At 37.8% G+C, this 13367-nt stretch overlaps 1 long non-coding RNA gene across 1 annotated transcript; it reads right to left on the bottom strand.

Moving 5' to 3' along the window:
- Nucleotides 1–4428: 4428 nt before the first annotated feature.
- Nucleotides 4429–6072, bottom strand: LOC149615368 (uncharacterized). The gene is made up of 2 exons (XR_016375896.1): nt 5638–6072; nt 4429–5571 (listed from the first exon to the last, which is right to left on the bottom strand). It is a non-coding gene; the product is annotated as an uncharacterized LOC149615368 (long non-coding RNA).
- Between the last annotated feature and the right edge of the window lie 7295 nt (nt 6073–13367).

The following is a 13367-nucleotide window of genomic DNA, read 5'->3' as shown; positions in this document are numbered from 1 at the left end:
TCTCTTGGAAATCTCTTGAAGTCTCTTGGAAATCTCTTGAAGTCTCTTGGAAATCTCTTGAAGTCTCTTGGAAATCTCTTGAAGTCTCTTGGAAATCTCTTGAAGTCTCTTGGAAATCTCTTGAAGTCTCTTGGAAATCTCTTGAAGTCTCTTGGAAATCTCTTGAAGTCTCTTGGAAATCTCTTGAAGTCTCTTGGAAATCTCTTGAAGTCTCTTGGAAATCTCTTGAAGTCTCTTGGAAATCTCTTGAAGTCTCTTGGAAATCTCTTGAAGTCTCTTGGAAATCTCTTGAAGTCTCTTGGAAATCTCTTGAAGTCTCTTGGAAATCTCTTGAAGTCTCTTGGAAATCTCTTGAAGTCTCTTGGAAATCTCTTGAAGTCTCTTGGAAATCTCTTGAAGTCTCTTGGAAATCTCTTGAAGTCTCTTGGAAATCTCTTGAAGTCTCTTGGAAATCTCTTGAAGTCTCTTGGAAATCTCTTGAAGTCTCTTGGAAATCTCTTGAAGTCTCTTGGAAATCTCTTGAAGTCTCTTGGAAATCTCTTGAAGTCTCTTGGAAATCTCTTGAAGTCTCTTGGAAATCTCTTGAAGTCTCTTGGAAATCTCTTGAAGTCTCTTGGAAATCTCTTGAAGTCTCTTGGAAATCTCTTGAAGTCTCTTGGAAATCTCTTGAAGTCTCTTGGAAATCTCTTGAAGTCTCTTGGAAATCTCTTGAAGTCTCTTGGAAATCTCTTGAAGTCTCTTGGAAATCTCTTGAAGTCTCTTGGAAATCTCTTGAAGTCTCTTGGAAATCTCTTGAAGTCTCTTGGAAATCTCTTGAAGTCTCTTGGAAATCTCTTGAAGTCTCTTGGAAATCTCTTGAAGTCTCTTGGAAATCTCTTGAAGTCTCTTGGAAATCTCTTGAAGTCTCTTGGAAATCTCTTGAAGTCTCTTGGAAATCTCTTGAAGTCTCTTGGAAATCTCTTGAAGTCTCTTGGAAATCTCTTGAAGTCTCTTGGAAATCTCTTGAAGTCTCTTGGAAATCTCTTGAAGTCTCTTGGAAATCTCTTGAAGTCTCTTGGAAATCTCTTGAAGTCTCTTGGAAATCTCTTGAAGTCTCTTGGAAATCTCTTGAAGTCTCTTGGAAATCTCTTGAAGTCTCTTGGAAATCTCTTGAAGTCTCTTGGAAATCTCTTGAAGTCTCTTGGAAATCTCTTGAAGTCTCTTGGAAATCTCTTGAAGTCTCTTGGAAATCTCTTGAAGTCTCTTGGAAATCTCTTGAAGTCTCTTGGAAATCTCTTGAAGTCTCTTGGAAATCTCTTGAAGTCTCTTGGAAATCTCTTGAAGTCTCTTGGAAATCTCTTGAAGTCTCTTGGAAATCTCTTGAAGTCTCTTGGAAATCTCTTGAAGTCTCTTGGAAATCTCTTGAAGTCTCTTGGAAATCTCTTGAAGTCTCTTGGAAATCTCTTGAAGTCTCTTGGAAATCTCTTGAAGTCTCTTGGAAATCTCTTGAAGTCTCTTGGAAATCTCTTGAAGTCTCTTGGAAATCTCTTGAAGTCTCTTGGAAATCTCTTGAAGTCTCTTGGAAATCTCTTGAAGTCTCTTGGAAATCTCTTGAAGTCTCTTGGAAATCTCTTGAAGTCTCTTGGAAATCTCTTGAAGTCTCTTGGAAATCTCTTGAAGTCTCTTGGAAATCTCTTGAAGTCTCTTGGAAATCTCTTGAAGTCTCTTGGAAATCTCTTGAAGTCTCTTGGAAATCTCTTGAAGTCTCTTGGAAATCTCTTGAAGTCTCTTGGAAGTCTCTTGAAGTCTCTTGGAAGTCTCTTGGAAGTCTCTTGAAGTCTCTTGGAAGTCTCTTGGAAATCTCTTGGAAGTCTCTTGGAAATCTCTTGAAGTCTCTTGGAAATCTCTTGAAGTCTCTTGGAAATCTCTTGAAGTCTCTTGGAAATCTCTTGAAGTCTCTTGGAAATCTCTTGAAGTCTCTTGGAAATCTCTTGAAGTCTCTTGGAAATCTCTTGAAGTCTCTTGGAAATCTCTTGAAGTCTCTTGGAAATCTCTTGAAGTCTCTTGGAAATCTCTTGAAGTCTCTTGGAAATCTCTTGAAGTCTCTTGGAAATCTCTTGAAGTCTCTTGGAAATCTCTTGAAGTCTCTTGGAAATCTCTTGAAGTCTCTTGGAAGTCTCTTGGAAATCTCTTGGAAGTCTCTTGGAAATCTCTTGGAAGTCTCTTGGAAATCTCTTGGAAGTCTCTTGGAAATCTCTTGAAGTCTCTTGGAAATCTCTTGAAGTCTCTTGGAAATCTCTTGAAGTCTCTTGGAAATCTCTTGAAGTCTCTTGGAAATCTCTTGAAGTCTCTTGGAAATCTCTTGAAGTCTCTTGGAAATCTCTTGAAGTCTCTTGGAAATCTCTTGAAGTCTCTTGGAAATCTCTTGAAGTCTCTTGGAAATCTCTTGAAGTCTCTTGGAAATCTCTTGAAGTCTCTTGGAAATCTCTTGAAGTCTCTTGGAAATCTCTTGAAGTCTCTTGGAAATCTCTTGAAGTCTCTTGGAAATCTCTTGAAGTCTCTTGGAAATCTCTTGAAGTCTCTTGGAAATCTCTTGAAGTCTCTTGGAAATCTCTTGAAGTCTCTTGGAAATCTCTTGAAGTCTCTTGGAAATCTCTTGAAGTCTCTTGGAAATCTCTTGAAGTCTCTTGGAAATCTCTTGAAGTCTCTTGGAAATCTCTTGAAGTCTCTTGGAAATCTCTTGAAGTCTCTTGGAAATCTCTTGAAGTCTCTTGGAAATCTCTTGAAGTCTCTTGGAAATCTCTTGAAGTCTCTTGGAAATCTCTTGAAGTCTCTTGGAAATCTCTTGAAGTCTCTTGGAAATCTCTTGAAGTCTCTTGGAAATCTCTTGAAGTCTCTTGGAAATCTCTTGAAGTCTCTTGGAAATCTCTTGAAGTCTCTTGGAAATCTCTTGAAGTCTCTTGGAAATCTCTTGAAGTCTCTTGGAAATCTCTTGAAGTCTCTTGGAAATCTCTTGAAGTCTCTTGGAAATCTCTTGAAGTCTCTTGGAAATCTCTTGAAGTCTCTTGGAAATCTCTTGAAGTCTCTTGGAAATCTCTTGAAGTCTCTTGGAAATCTCTTGAAGTCTCTTGGAAATCTCTTGAAGTCTCTTGGAAATCTCTTGAAGTCTCTTGGAAATCTCTTGAAGTCTCTTGGAAATCTCTTGAAGTCTCTTGGAAATCTCTTGAAGTCTCTTGGAAATCTCTTGAAGTCTCTTGGAAATCTCTTGAAGTCTCTTGGAAATCTCTTGAAGTCTCTTGGAAATCTCTTGAAGTCTCTTGGAAATCTCTTGAAGTCTCTTGGAAATCTCTTGAAGTCTCTTGGAAATCTCTTGAAGTCTCTTGGAAATCTCTTGAAGTCTCTTGGAAATCTCTTGAAGTCTCTTGGAAATCTCTTGAAGTCTCTTGGAAATCTCTTGAAGTCTCTTGGAAATCTCTTGAAGTCTCTTGGAAATCTCTTGAAGTCTCTTGGAAATCTCTTGAAGTCTCTTGGAAATCTCTTGAAGTCTCTTGGAAATCTCTTGAAGTCTCTTGGAAATCTCTTGAAGTCTCTTGGAAATCTCTTGAAGTCTCTTGGAAATCTCTTGAAGTCTCTTGGAAATCTCTTGAAGTCTCTTGGAAATCTCTTGAAGTCTCTTGGAAATCTCTTGAAGTCTCTTGGAAATCTCTTGAAGTCTCTTGGAAATCTCTTGAAGTCTCTTGGAAATCTCTTGAAGTCTCTTGGAAATCTCTTGAAGTCTCTTGGAAATCTCTTGAAGTCTCTTGGAAATCTCTTGAAGTCTCTTGGAAATCTCTTGAAGTCTCTTGGAAATCTCTTGAAGTCTCTTGGAAATCTCTTGAAGTCTCTTGGAAATCTCTTGAAGTCTCTTGGAAATCTCTTGAAGTCTCTTGGAAATCTCTTGAAGTCTCTTGGAAATCTCTTGAAGTCTCTTGGAAATCTCTTGAAGTCTCTTGGAAATCTCTTGAAGTCTCTTGGAAATCTCTTGAAGTCTCTTGGAAATCTCTTGAAGTCTCTTGGAAATCTCTTGAAGTCTCTTGGAAATCTCTTGAAGTCTCTTGGAAATCTCTTGAAGTCTCTTGGAAATCTCTTGAAGTCTCTTGGAAATCTCTTGAAGTCTCTTGGAAATCTCTTGAAGTCTCTTGGAAATCTCTTGAAGTCTCTTGGAAATCTCTTGAAGTCTCTTGGAAATCTCTTGAAGTCTCTTGGAAATCTCTTGAAGTCTCTTGGAAATCTCTTGAAGTCTCTTGGAAATCTCTTGAAGTCTCTTGGAAATCTCTTGAAGTCACTGGACAGTTTGACCAATAAAATTTTGGAAGTTTTGATAGCCTGACCTTGGAGATGTGATACTATTTCTGCACTTTACAGTGGACAATGTCCTATAAATTTTCCAGTCAAACAGGGGGGGGGGGGTTGGTCTTGATCCCTCAATTTTCGGCCGTTTTCGTAGGTGCAATGCTACCAGACTCTTGTGCCAGACACTCTTCCCCAGAATTTTTTCCTTTTTGGACTTAATGTCGGCTGCTAATCATTCCGTTTTCAAAGAATATTCGTAAAAACGATATATTTTTGTTTGTGGCGAAGTTTAATTGGCTTAATTTAAACTACTATTTAACTAAATTGGGAACCTTCGAAATAAAGCATACAAGCAGCCAATTTAAAAATTGTGTCTTCTAGTTCTCTGAACTATGAATTCGAGAATGAATCAGACGATAATCAGTTTCAAAAACCCGAGGGGTCGGACGTTTTGGAAAAAGTGTACGGGATTTCGAAATCCAATTTGATTTCTTCGGATTTCGTTTGATTTCGTCGGATTTTTTTGATTTCAAAATTCGATAAAATCCAACGGATTTTGCAATTTTTCCCGTGATTTCCTCGGATTTTTTCCATGATTTCGGCAGATTTTGGGATATTTCAATTGATTTCGTTGGATTTTGTGATTTCTTTTGAGTTTGGATTTCGTGAATTTTGTAATGGATTTCGCGATTTCGTTACTGATTTTGTGATTTCTTTGTTGATTTTGTGGTATCTTTACTGATTTTGTGATTTCTCTACTGATTTTGTGATTTCTTTACTGTTTTGTTATTTCTTTATTGATTTCGGATTTTTTTTTTGAGATTTTTTAAGTTGGATTTCGCGGGTAGCGTACGGGATTTCATGAATGACCGACCCCTTGCAAAAACTACTGCCCAAGCGCTCACTGGCGTGATTGAGTTAGCTATGCCACGACAAAAACTTCTTTCCGTAAATAGCGGCCGATCACGTGATCATATTTTCCCGCGTGAAACGTCGCAGAATTCTTGAGACATAAGCGACGATCAAATGGATCAGTATACTATCCGGGCAAGAATTAATTTACTATAAGAATGCCTAAGTCACTAGATTTTACGCTTCTACTCTTACGCCGGTGTTAGTGGACAAGTAAGCCCCACCCCTTTCATGTCCCTCATTGTATCTGCGCCATATAATCAAGAAGGAATTTACTATAAGAAGGCCTAAAAAGGCGTCCGGTAAGCGCGTGATAGTCGACAATCCCCCCTCATGGGTGGGGGGAGGCTGGAAAAGAAGGCGGGACTTAATATTTTATCTTACTCTATGTTTTCCACCATCTATCTCTTTTACCTTCTCGTTAAGCCTTGGTTTGGTTTTTGGAACTCACGAAATCATAAGTATAGTACACTTGATTCGATTTAGAAACAATTATAGAACGAACGATTTTCACGTAGAGACAAGTATTCAAAATCCATTAAGTTAGGTTCAAAACCTTTAACTAACTTGTTAATGGCAATTAAAAACCATTCCCTAACCGTTTCAGCACCGCTGGCAGCCTCCATTTTCTGCTTACTTTGCTAGACGTTTTCTTTCTCTATTCGGAATACGTCAATCGCGTCTGTATGACCTATCCCCGCGGGATCCAATAGGAAAGCGCAGAGCAATGAGGGACATGAAAGGGGTGGGGCTTACTTGTCCACTAACACCGGCGTAAGAGTAGAAGCGTAAAATCTAGTGACTTAGGCATTCTTATAGTAAATTAATTCTTGACATAATTCTGCATAGATAATTGCTTTCGGTTGCTCTGAACCTTAGTACTTAATAGCGAAGTACATAGATATTTTTTAATTATTACAATTTAATGAAGTCTTGAGAAAAAAATAGAAATCGGCTTTAGTCTATAAATTCTATTGAAGTCACTTGAAGTCTTTAAATTATGTTGAAGTCACTAGAAGTCTTTAAATTATGTTGAAGTCACTTGAAGTCTTTACAAATTCTATTGAAGTCACTTGAAGTCTATAAAATGTAATGAAGTCACTTGAAGTCTATAAAATGTAATGAAGTCACTTGAAGTCTCTAAATTATATTGAAGTCACTTGAAGTCTTCATAAATTGTATTGAAGTCACTTGAATTCTTTATAAATTATATTGAAGTCCCTTGAAGTCTTTATAAATTTTATTGAAGTCATCTGAAATCAAATACAGTTAGTGAAGTCTTTGAAGTCGAATGAAGTCTTTGATAGTTCAATTGAAGTCATTTGAAATCTGAAATCAGGTGTACAAAATTTTCTTAGTGGTTTCCCCCTCGAGCATGACAAACATCTAAAGACCGTACTTGAAAGACTTGCCAAAAACGGAATTACACTCAACAAAAGGAAGTGCCAATTTGGAGTAAGCAGTATAAAATTTCTAGGCCATATCATAGAAGATACGGGCATTAGACCAGATGAGGACAAAGTTCGAGCAATCACGGAGATGAAACCGCCAAAGGATGTTTCAGAACTACGACGTCTACTTGGGATGATTAACTTCCTGGGAAAGTTCGTTCCACGAATGGCCGAGAAACTACAACCGCTTAACAGCCTCTTAAGCACGAAGAACGCGTGGGTCTGGGGACCTAGCCAAGATAAAGCGTTTGAATTCATCAAAACTACGTTAACCAACAAACCAGTTCTGGGTATCTACGACCCCAAGAGACCGACAACAGTGTCTGCTGACGCATCAAGCTACGGAATTGGAGCGTTATTGAGACAAGAATTACCAGATGGAACTCAGAAAGTCATTGCCTTTGCGTCTAAGACCTTATCACCAACTGAAATGAGATACGCGCAAATCGAAAAAGAAGCTTACGCGCTAACCTGGGCGTGTAAACGTTTCGAAGATTTTATCACCGGCATAACTTTCACGTTGGAGACTGATCATCAGCCGCTGTTAGCCATATTACAGACAAAACAACTAGACGATCTGTCGCCAAGACTCCAGAGATTACGCCTACGAATGATGCGGTATTCCTACAAAGTCATCTACACGCCAGGAAAATCCTTAATCCCAGCGGACACACTCTCAAGAGCGCCATTGAATGAGATAGACGAAAATGAACTTCAAGAAGAGATTTTCGCTCACATACAATTGGTAATGAGCAACCTTCCAATCACGGATGCAAAGCTAGCAGAAATTCTTCGGGCACAAAATGAAGACGAGTCCTGTCAGATGTTGCGGAGATATCTTGATCACGAATGGCCAGACAAGAAGCGAGTTCCGGACAATATCAGGGACTATTTCCCCTTCCGGAATGAAATCACGATTCAGGACGGTTTGCTCATGAAAGGAAGCAGATTGATCATTCCAGCAGCTATGCGTGAAGAAATGGTGAATCGAATCCATGACGGACATATGGGAATAGCCAAATGCCGCGAAAGAGCAAAGCAGTCTGTTTGGTGGCCAGGGATAGCCCGCAAGATTGAAGACAAGATCAAAAGCTGTGAGACTTGTCTCAAAGAATCCATCAACCGGCACGAACCATTAATGCCATCAAGTCTGCCAGACCGTCCATGGCAGATCATCGCTATGGACATGTTGCATCATTCGGGAAAATACTACTTGGTCATAATCGACGGTTATTCGAAATATATCGAAGTTGCCCAAATGAAGGATCAAACCACGAAGACGGTAATTAATATCACGAAAGAAATTTTTCAAGACACGGCATCCCAGAGATCATTCGAAGCGACAACGGCAGCAATCTATCAGCAACCCGAACTGTTGAATTTCAAGAATACGCGAAGAAGTCTGGTTTCACATCAATCACAAGTAGCCCAAGATACCCGCAGAGCAACGGGCTAGCCGAGTCAGCTGTGAAGATTGTGAAGTCCATTCTAAAGAAGTCGGAAAATGTATCAGAAGGGCTTCTCGCATACAGAACAACACCAACGAGAAATGGCTTCAGTCCCGCTCAAATGTTGATGGGCCGGCGTTTAAGAACAACGCTTCCGACTACGTCTACCTCACTACTTCCGTCTATCCCGCCAGCAGCGGTCATACGAGAGAGAGACCTATCCTTGAAGCAAGAACAAAAACGCACTTACGATCGCCATCACGGAGTAAAGGAATTACCTGAACTACAACCGGGGAAAAGAGTATGGATAGTGGATATGCGGAGAGAAGGAGTAGTCCTTAGAAAAGCAGACCAGCCCAGACCTTACATCATCGGAACCTCCAAAGGGAATCTCCGACGAAATCGTTTCCATCTTGTATCCTTACCAGAAAGCAAGAAGCAACTATCCAGACAGGATTTGGCAGCATCTAACATTGGTCCAGAGGACATCATAAACGAAGAACCGCGAACTCAAAGTTCGAGCCAACCACGCAATGAAAGCCAAGCCGTTGATCCCCTCCAAGAACAAGTCAACGAACAGACCACGTCCCAGTCCAGTTCCGGTGTCAACCGACGACAGCCAAGAATCGAAATAAGAGACTTTGGGACGATCACTCGAAGCGGAAGAACCTCAAAACCTGTCGTTAGATTCGATCAAATGTTGATATAGAAACTGTGTAACTTAAGAGAAAAAGGGGATGTGTAATATCTACTCATGATATTAGTTATCTAGTAATATTGACTGTAGACGTTTATGTCTATTTCTTATCTATTGTGTCTCTCTCTATGACGTAGCTTCTAGATTGTATAAATAGTTCAGCCCTTATCAATACTAGGCGGTTAAAATGACGACCTCCTCTCATGTAACCCACTTGTAAATAAATCATCTTTTAATCGTAATTAACCTTGTGTAGTTATTTAAGAACACGCAAACACAATCCAACTCCAAAAACTCTTAAAAAAAACAGTTTCGGGTAATTATAGGGGGAAACATTCCGAAGAAATAGAAAACATTACAGACGCTTTCAATCTAGCTACAGGGAACATTAAACCAGTTTGGTTAGTAAATTCGGCAGATAATAATTTTCCAAAACAAAGTAACGGTTATGACTGTGGGCCAATAACATGTTTGTACGCAAAATGGTTAGTTGCAGGTTACCCTGGGAAAGAAAAGGCAACAAATGACATATTAATCTGTAGGGAAATTTATAAAATAGATATAGAAAGCTGTAAAAGATTACATAATTAACCCATAAATCGGTACAGCGTCTTAGATATAAGACACCCATATTAGGCTTGGGATCCTAAACTTAAGAAACCCAAATTAGGCTTGGGATCCAAGACTTAAGAAACCCAAATTAGGCTTGGGATCCTAGACTAAAGAAACCCACCCGTGGCTAGCCTTGCATGGCTATCGGGCGTGGCCCCTAGGCGATGGGGTTGCCAATTCTTCACAGAACTGGTAGTGGCACAGCCACCATGGACCAAAGCAAGGACTATATTTAAAGGGTTCCACATCCATAAGTCACTTTGTCAGGGTGTAATCGTGTTACCTACTTAACCTGTACTAGGTGAAACTAATTGGTTAATATAAATAAAATAGTTGTTTTAATCATCTGTACAACATCTGTACCAAAGTATAACTAAAAAAGCAGGATAAACACTTTTACAGGGGCTACGGGTTTCAATGTAGGTTTCCCTCACCCTATAGGCTGTCTTGTCCCGACAGAAAATATTTATTTTGTATTCCGCAACCATAAGGGTAACAAATTGAAAAGGGGAAATATATAAGAAATAATTCATTGCGTGTTAAAAGAGAAAGGGTAATAATTTCTCTGTGGTCTTTGAGGTGTACCACTGTTTTCATTCGTAAACAAACTAGTTTTAAGTTTCCATTGCAACAGTTACTTAGTCGAACGCCGGAAATAAAAATGTGAGAATTCAACATATTATTTTCAAAAAGTAATTATGTTTAAACAGTTCAGATAAAGAAACTAAATTTATACTAAATTTCTTTCCTTAAGGTTCAGCGACTTAATAGTTACAGCCAAAGTTTCTTCTACGAGGCGAGTAGGGAAATCTTACAAAGAAGAAAGTTCCAGTTACGAAGTGATGGGCAGCGCCAAAAATGGGAGATGTTAAAATCAACTATTCTTAAACTAACTGCTTATAAAACAAATTTCTGTAATGAGTAAAAATCAATTCATAGTTTGTATGAAAAGGAATACACAGCATTGCCGCATAAACTAAAAATATGCCGATAATTTAAAATAAATATATTCGAGATATTCAGCCTTTTGTCCCCTTTGATTAACATTCATTAATCAGAGTCCGAATGAAACATTTTACAGTAATGAAGCATAGCTCATTCGATTTGTAAGCTTGAGTAGATTAATTGGTGAAAGTTTCAAGGAAATTCACCGTTAGGGGGCTGAGTTATTTCCCCCCTTTGTTTAAATTTAATTAATTAATTAGCGCACGAATGAAACATTTTACAGTAATGAGGCATGGCTCATTCGATTTGTAAGCTTGAGTAGATTAATTGGTGAAAGTTTCAAGGAAATTCACCGTTAGGGGGCCGAGTTATTCCCCCTTTTTACTTAAAGTTATTTATTTAATTAATTAGAGTGCGAATGAAACATTTTACAGTATCAATTAAGAGTACGAAGAGCAAAAGAGTAGAATTTACATTAGTTAGGTCTCGGGGGGGGGGGAGGGTTTAGCGCGAATTGGTATTCTGCCAGAAACAGATATTTCATAGGTCTGAAGCAATTTTTCCGTCGCGAGTCTGGGAGAATTTTTGACTCGGTTTTTTCATTCTGCTGGTATGCCATTCTGCTAGATTGACGGCGGTTAAAACACGTAAATAAAAAGACCTAACTAAAAATAAGGCAAGTTACTGACGATTAAAATAATATCAATTATGTTTATTCAATCATTTAAGAAAACCTAATTTTAATATATAATAATTAGTACCGCACTTTCTCTTCCAGTTGTAAATGGTATCAATCCTCCTAGTTCTAAAACTAAACATTCGGAACTCCAATCCTGTAATATTGCTCCATGGTGATGGAATTTTAGTTTCAAACTCTCTTGGTCGAAATTTAACGTTACCTAATCCTAAGGCCTATAAGTTACGTATTTAACTTAATCAGGGTTTAATCAAGTATAATAAATATGTTTGAAGATAGCGCTAAACGTAAAACTTTCGATAAGTTAGAAGATCCGGAAGAAATCGTCGAAAAAGAGGAAGCTATGGAAGTACAAACATTTATTAAGGTAAGCCTTGGCCTTTTTCCATAATAACCGGCAACCAGAAACCAGAGCAAAACAATAACATTAACACGTGGAAATTTGTGAAGTTTCGCTTTGAAAAATTTGTTTTCAGTCGTAATAAATGTTATTACAAAATAACCTTATTAATAGAATGGTATTTTGTCGATTTTAAATTGTTAGTTTTAATTTAATATTTCAAAATCGTAATTTTTGAGTGACCACTGTGGTAGAAAGAAAATAAAAATTCAAATTTTAGACAATGTTGACGTAGGCATATCTTTAAATTTACATAATGTTGATTAGGCCTAGTACAATGGGAAAGGCATTAATCGTAAACTTTAAAATATATATGGTCCGTTAATTATCAGCTGGTAACAATGGAAATGCTAGAAATTAAAGTCGAAACGATACTAAATCTAGATGTGACAAATAAAATGAGCGGCTGAATGTGCGCCTCTTTTTGTTATTATCAACGTTTATCAACTGAATAAATTTCCCCGTTTCCAGAATTTTACTAAATTTTGTATGTTTTTACCTTAAAATATTGGTGTTTTTCCAAATTGTTGCTAATTAGCTCGTTTATTCTGACCTTTTTCCTATTCTGGAATATTAGTACTAAAGAAGGTAGTTAGTAACTTAGTACACATTTTTTATAAAATATTTATTCGGAAATGAAAATGACTATGCTTTTAGTGAAAGTATATTTATAGGGGTTAATATTTGGAATTTTGTACACATGTTGGTACTTAAAATAGTGGAGTTAGGCCTTGGCCCTTTGCGAAATTGGTTGTCGAATATTTATCGAATAGTAAAGTCAGTATTCGCACGAATAGTAAAAATGTGTTCAACCCAATGCCGAGACGGTTATTAGTCTCGATATTCAATCGAATTATTCGTTTTAGACAAGTATTCGCCCACCTTTACAGTGTTTCCACAATATTGTTATATTACGTCATTTCTACCCTAAACAGCGGCGCGCTTTAAGCCACTCGCCAAGTATAGACCAAATATAGACTGAGAATTCAAAATTGAGTGAATATTTTATTGGAAATCCTCTAAAACTACTCCATGCAAAACGACAAAAAATAAGGGTGCGTGAGAGAGTTTGCCAATAGGACCACGTGACGTGACGTGACGTGACGTGACGTGACTCCGCCAATTGGGCTTCTTCTCCAAAATATTGGCTCGAAATTGGGCTTGTCCGCGTTTTTCTTTGGCTTTCTGTACTTAGGCGAAGATCATTAGAATGCCCAAAAAACCGACAAATGGTAGTCTAAAAACCTTTTGAGTAGCTTATAAATCGTCAATTTATGATTAAATAAAGTGGTTTCAATTAGTTATGGGTTTTAAAAATGGTGTCAGTATGTAACGCGCATTGAAAAACTAATTCCAAATTTGCACGATCATCATTTTTTGGGCTGGATTGTTTAGATCTTTTTTAGTCAGTTTTTGGCCTTCTTCCCCCCTTTGTTTAAATTTAATTAATTAATTAGCGCACGAATGAAACATTTTACAGTAATGAGGCATGGCTCATTCGATTTGTAAGCTTGAGTAGATTAATTGGTGAAAGTTTCAAGGAAATTCACCGTTGGGGGGCCGAGTTATTCTCCCTTTTTACTTAAAAATAATTAATTAATTAGCGCACGAATGAAACATTTTACAGTAATGAGGCATGGCTCATTCGATTTGTAAGCTTGAGTAGATTAATTGGTGAAAGTTTCAAGGAAATTCACCGTTAGGGGGCCGAGTTATTCCCCCTTTGTTTAAATTTAATTAATTAATTAGCGCACGAATGAAACATTTTACAGTAATGAGGCATGGCTCATTCGATTTGTAAGCTTGAGTAGATTAATTGGTGATAGTTTCAAGGAAATTCACCGTTGGGGGGCCGAGTTATTCTCCCTTTTTACTTAAAAATAATTAATTAATT

The sequence above is a fragment of the Phalangium opilio genome, unplaced genomic scaffold, assembly GCF_054372755.1.
Source record: "Phalangium opilio isolate 3A_F unplaced genomic scaffold, DU_Popi_V2 ptg000217l_1, whole genome shotgun sequence".
NCBI lineage: Eukaryota > Metazoa > Arthropoda > Arachnida > Opiliones > Phalangiidae > Phalangium > Phalangium opilio.
This window is presented reverse-complemented; position numbering and strand designations above follow the sequence as displayed.